Source organism: Triticum dicoccoides, chromosome 7A (assembly GCF_002162155.2).
Source record: "Triticum dicoccoides isolate Atlit2015 ecotype Zavitan chromosome 7A, WEW_v2.0, whole genome shotgun sequence".
Classification (NCBI taxonomy): Eukaryota; Viridiplantae; Streptophyta; class Magnoliopsida; order Poales; family Poaceae; genus Triticum; species Triticum dicoccoides.
The window spans coordinates 65,809,767-65,816,341 of NC_041392.1; the positions used below are offsets into that span (position 1 = coordinate 65,809,767).

The 6,575-nt window shown below is 43.2% G+C and overlaps 1 pseudogene; it reads left to right on the forward strand.

Annotated features, from left to right (window-relative positions):
* Nucleotides 1-256: 256 nt before the first annotated feature.
* Nucleotides 257-2,946, forward strand: LOC119328457 (annotated as a pseudogene).
* The last annotated feature ends 3,629 nt before the right edge of the window (nucleotides 2,947-6,575 follow it).

Sequence of the window (6,575 nt, forward strand, 5' to 3'; positions counted from 1 at the left end):
AAGAAGCGGCATCACGCCAGTCACCGGGAAATCGCCGGAAATCACCAAGGAGGCAGAGCACTAGACGGAGGAGCAGGGGAGCTCGCGGAGAAGATAGGATTGAGTTGGTACGCAGATGCAACGGGGGCCAAATGGCGGCAAAAAAAGGACACATTCTTGATCCTTAAATTAACAACCATGGGGTCGGAGCGGAGCGGAGACTGGTCTGCGCAGGTCCAGGTACCAAAGCTCAAAAACAAATACTCCCCTGTCTCCTCCTTGATCCTTGAGTACCACCAATTTGGAGATTTGCAGGACCCAATTCATGAGTTGTTGTCTGCGCTAGCTAGCTGCCCTGTCTCTTCGCTCCCGCGAGAAGCCAAGAAACAGGGGAGCGCCGCCCGCGGCGCAGCAGCAGCAGCTTCATCCATGGCGACGGGGGAGGGGGCGGACGGGACTGGCAGGAGAGGGGTCCCTTCCTTGCTCCAGGACGGCGGGACCGGGCAGGACGAGCACATCGCGTCCGACGTCACCCAGGCAAGCCTCGACCTCTTCCCCTGTACATCGACTCTGACGGAGACTGAGGTGAGCTGGGATTAAGGGGAGGCTCATGTGGAGCGGTTGATTTGATTCAGCTGATAGGGTGGACGCCGCTGATCGAGCTGAGGCGGATCGCCGGGAAGGAGGGGGTGGGTGCCCGCATCGTCGGCAAGATGGAGGCCTACCAGCCCCTTTGCTCTGTCAAGGATCGCAGCGCTCTGAGGTATGATCAGGCTCGTTTCTTTTCACAAATCTTGGGATGGTATCAGGTTACAGAGCTAGTTTCATTTCTGCTAGTTGGGCAATTTGTGAAAAGTCAACGGGGGCTAAAAGGAGCTAAATTTCCATTTAGTCTAAGATTAAGGCTTTCTGTAAACCATCATTTTCATTGTTTGGCCGTAGGGATTTGTGTGATAAGGTGGTGATTTCAAGTATATCTTCTTGCACTTTCCAGAATCGATTTTGCAACTGTTGTGCCATCTCTTCATGTTTTCTGCAGGATGATTGAGGATGCTGAAGAGAAGGGGCTGATTTCACCCGGTGTCACGACTCTAATCGAGCCGACCAGCGGTAATTTGGGCCTAGGGTTGGTTCTGATTGCTCTTAGCAAAGGCTACAGGTTCGTCGCGGTGATGCCGGGCCAATACTCGCTTGATAAGCAGATCTTGTTGAGATACATGGGTGCTGAGTTGTTTATAACTGGTAAGTTCCAGACAGATAGCATCATCTAAGTTGCTTCCTGCCTCAAGGAAAATCAAATGTTTATTTATTTGCTTAGGTCTGATTTTTCCTTGCAGTCGCTGTGATTTGTGTTTGTAAACTTGTTTCTTTTGTGTAACCACATGACAGATCCAACACTTGGGTTCCCAGGAATAACCGACAAGGTCGAACAGCTCAAGAAATAATTACCGAATGTACACGTTCTTGATCAGTTCTCGAATCCAGCAAATCCTGATGCACACATCAGATGGACTGGTACTGTCCAAGATGACTTGACTGATGATATTCAGAAGAAAGGAGTACTTTCTTTTGATCTATTTTTACAAAAGAAGATGTATGCTGTTTTCAGGACCTGAGATTTGGAAGGATACTGCTGGCAAGGTGGACATATTTGTTGCCGGTTCAGGCTCAGGAGGCACAGTGTCTGGTGTCGGAAAGTATCTGAAGATGCAAAACCCAAATGTGAAGATCATTTGTGTGGAACCTACAGAGAGTTCAGTTATTTCAGGTAATAAAAAATCTGATGTTGAACTTCAAAACTGATGGAGTGCTTACCACGTATCCCTTGGAAATCATCAGTAATGGCTAATTAAGGTTAGATAAATATTTTGTAGTGCTTTTATACTTCAAAGTACCATACTTTTAATTGAAATGATATTTACTATAGAGAATCTGCAAAATGATTTGGTATCTTATATTTGTTGCAGAATATCCTCTAAAAAAAACGTTACAGAATGGAGTACTTTTCTTTGTGCAGTTGTAGCTCTGCTTGCTGCTTAGTTGTCAGTCCATTAGTTCCACTCGTTGTCATCTTTTTTTTTTTTGAGAAAATGTTTCACTTGTCATCTTGAAAGGATGCTTTCATTTGTTAGGCAGCAGATAAGTATCAATGTGTCACGCTTTCATCGTATCTCCATGATTGATTGAAACATGCGGTCCAGATAATTCTCTGGCTACACGATTGCTTCAGATTGTGTGGTACCATTGCTTCAGATTGCTCCATTAGTGACAGTGACACTCTGTTGACTTACGTGTTGGTATTGTTCAGGTGGGGAACCAGGAAAACATAAAATCCAGGGAATAGGACCAGGATTCTTACCTGAGATCTTGGACACCTCGGTCATTGATGAAACGGTCACCGTGACCACCGAGGACGCAATGGTGAATGCGAGGAGGTTGGCAATGGAAGAAGGCCTGCTTGTGGGCATATCTTCTGGGGCAAACCTGGCAGCTTGCTTGAAGGTTCACATCTCATATCTAATTCGACCTTTTTTTGTATTAATGGAAAATGGAGAAACATGGTTTCAGTTTTTCTTTGCATTTAAATAAATAAAAAAAATGGGCTATTAACTTCGTTTTCGGTTCTCTTGACTTTACTTCTTTCATATTTAACAACTCTTCCAAGTCAATGTATCTTCAGGTTGCAGCGAGAGAAGAGAACAAGGGGAAGATGATTGTGACCATGTTCCCGAGCGGGGGCGAGAGATACATGAACTCGGACCTCTTTGCAGCTGTAAGAGAAGAGTGTATTGCCATGACCTTTTGATCTCACATCTTATAAACTCGAAAGAGTTGTATGTGAAGGGTATATGTAGTCGGTTACCTTAATGTGTTGCAGTGGACAACATTCCTACGGAGTTTACCTGCAAGGGATCATGAATTGTTATTAGTCACTGAATGAATGCCCAGGAATGTGTTACTAGATAATCATGCCATAGCGTCACTAAGAAAGAACATATATTTTTCAATTAGCTATACAGAGCATAATTAGCATACATCCAGCCCATGCATGATTAGGATATACACACGACAACAAAATTAAAAAAACACCAGCAATAACAAGGTCATATGGGACCAAAAGCATGCCTAAGACGAGGGGGTGGAGGGCTATCCGTAGACTGTGCCGCCACCCATGTGGGATAAAAGCATTTACAACGTGATTTGTTAGTATGATTTGGTGCTACAATATTATGAATGTTTCTTCGTGAAACACCATTTTCGATCTTGGAAACTAGCGGTCATCCCTTCATAATGGACATAAAGGATATTAACGGTAGCCTCGTACTCGAATGAACTAAGTGCCACTTAAATTCTCTAAACTTGTCTTCGTAACTATACAAAGTAAACAAACAAAGATCCTCGACAAAATAAACTAGATACCCACTTGAGCCTAGTTCTATTTTTCTTTGCTGAAATTTTAAGACCAGGGGATCTGGATAGCCAATTGTCCCTTCACATATTTATACTCGAACCATTGACCACCCTCCAAATAATACCATTTTTCAGCAGATCCAGTCCATGCATAATTCCATGCCAAGTAGATGACACTGACTGCGGGAAAACATTTTATTGGTTCTGTTGGATCAACTCGGTTCTTCACTGCGTGAGCAAATTTTGTTCTTGTTCCGGAGAGCCTGGCATTTGAGGATTGATTTAATTTTTAGTAAAGCTCTGCTAATTTTGTGGATAGCTACTGGAGGTCCTTTTCCTCCTGTCGCGTGAGTTAAGAGTTGGTTTCTTTAAAGGGAAAAGGGGTGGTGGATGAGTTGAGGCAGCCGCCCACGGCTTCTAGGTTTCATGTGGAGTTGAAAACCCTCCTTCTGATTGTATTAGGATTAATGTCGATGCCAACTTTATGGAGAGTACTAAGGCCGCCAGTGTAAGAGTAGTGTCCAGGAATTCGGTTAGATGTGTTATCTCAACGTGGGGTTATATTGGGCGGTGCACCGGTGTGGATGAAGCGGTGCTTAGGGCTTGCCTCGTTGGTCTCTATATCAGTATGACCCTACATATGCCTATTATTTTGGAAACTGAATTTGCGTTTGTGACATCCCTAGCTTAGTCATTGCATAATCATCATGTCCTCATGTTTAAATTCAAATGAATTTGAAATGGGGATTGATAAACCCTAGCACCAGATGAAATTCAACTAGGATAAAAAAATCAATGAACCCACAATGCCCTTCAATATTGTTCATGATTTAGGGAAAAAGGTGAAAGCCCTAACCATAATGGTGCACATTTTTCCGGGACATATATGGGATTTGTAATAATCCATATTGTATTTGAGTTGGAGCAAATAAATGCTATATATGTTTTTATAGCTCCAGTAATTTTGAAACTTGGTGAGGGCCATTGGAATAATTCAGAGAGTGCCCACAAAAAGTTTCAGAATTTATGAAAATGGTTTAGTCTTTGAACTAAATCAAAACAGAACAACAAAAATAGAAAGCAGAGAACATAATAGGAAAGGCACAGGGAGAGAGAACTTACCGCAGCCCACTGGCCGGCCCAGTGCCGTGTAGCCCAACTTAATACATGGTGAGGCAGGCATAAAAACACTCTTGAAGTGGAGTAGTAGTAGTAGTAGATGCAGAATCGTTTGGGTCTACTTGTCATGGACGTAATGCCTATGTACCGACCATGCCATGGATAACATTATAACTATGTGTGTTTCTATCAATTTTTCTCAACAGTGATTTGTGTACCCACCGTTGCTATGTTCTTGAGAGAGATGCCTCTAGTGAAAGCTATGGCCCCCGGGTCCATTTAAATCATATTGCTAAAACCGTAAAAACCTTGTTGCGATTTATTTACTTTTATTTAGTTTTGCAATTTATACATCTCCCATTACCAGAAGTAATCCTTGCAATTAACGAGTACAAGGGGATTGGCAGCCCTCTTGCCCGCGTTGGGTGCAAGTATTTGTTTGTGTGTGTGTGCAAGTACTACTAAAAGTTGTTCTTAATTGAGGGAAATACTTTGTGCTACTATACTATTTCACCTTCCTCTTCGAGGAAATCCCAACACATATCACAAGTAGCACCATGTGACGGGGTCTTCTCCGGGGGTGGAAAGAGGTGCCTTCCTACCTGTTCCTTCGGTGGGTTATGGCCGAATACTTGGTGGAGTGGGGCTCGAGTTCGTGGATGTCGGGGTGGCGAGTCTGGGAAGTTGTTTGGATGACCGAGTCTTAGATGAGCATCATTGCAGTGGTGCTAGCGGCGCCTCTTGGTCATGTGGATGGCGAGTTGTGCTGTGGCGGTTGATTTTGGTGAGGTTGCCGGTTATGTTGGTGGCCAGATCTTGATGCAGATCTGCGGTCATGGAACAGTCGTCGTGGGTCCCTTGGCATGGTGGACCCGGTGTCTTGAGTCCATTTGGGTGACGATGTCCTCCTATCATTTGTCGAGGGATGACACCCACCTCTCGTCTCAGTGCTCGACATCACGTTTGACCGTTTCATTTACACGTGACATTGTTCGTCTCTCGGTTCTTTCTTCTAGCCGGTAGGGCTGACGTTCCTCAGTCTGAGCTAGAGGGCAAAGGATCCTTTTCGGCAACAGTTTCGTGGAGCTATTGTGATGTAATTTTGTGGTTTATTCCAAGTGGCACATGTTAATGGACTACTGTGGTGTCTCATGGTGGTATGACCTCTCCTATACTTTTGTCTGGCATCTTGCTGCCAACGTCTAGTAGTGCGCTCACAGTGTTTGTTATCGTAGATCATCTTGCTCGTTTGTCGTTAACACTCATAATTGTTAGGTTGTGTGTCTTTATTTGTAAACGGGACGAAAACCTGTGTTTCAGACGATGATCCACTATATTTTCTCTCCTCGTTGGAATTTTAAAATATATGTTTTGCGACTACCACATGAAGGATGGGACATGAATGTCTTCGTCTGAATTTTTGTTACTTCTTGATAACTAACAAAGAGAGAGTATAGAACGAAAGACAATCGTGTGCTATTCTGGAACCGAGCATGTCATTCCTATACATACATTTGCTTTTCCATGACGAAGCACGGGACGCTTAGCTCGTACAATGTGTAATTGTTCATGTCTTCTAAGTGGTCATGAATTTTATAAACAAGAAAAAAACCGCATTTGCGTGCAAAGAGGAAATGTATCTTTGGATACTCTAAGAAAGAACAACTTAGGGCCCCTTTGATTCGCAGAATTTTCAGAATGCAGAAATATGAAAAATACAAGATTGAAGTGCCATGTCATATTGAACCCTAGTACTAGGTTAATGAACCCAAGGAATTTTGAGTATTTGACGTCACAAAAAACAAAAAAATATTGTATAAAGAGGCTTGAGTGGATAAAAAAATGCCTCCAAAACAAAGCATTCTACTCCCTCCGTTCCGAATTACTTGTCTTGGATTTGTCTAGATACGGAGGTATCTAGCAGCCTAGATACCTCCGTATCTAGACAAATCCAAGACAAGTAATTCGGAACGGTGGGAGTAGAAAATTAGTACAAGGATACAAACCCTGCAAAATTCGCATGAAGCTCCTTTGAAAAAAAAAAACTCGTATGTGCATTTTTACAT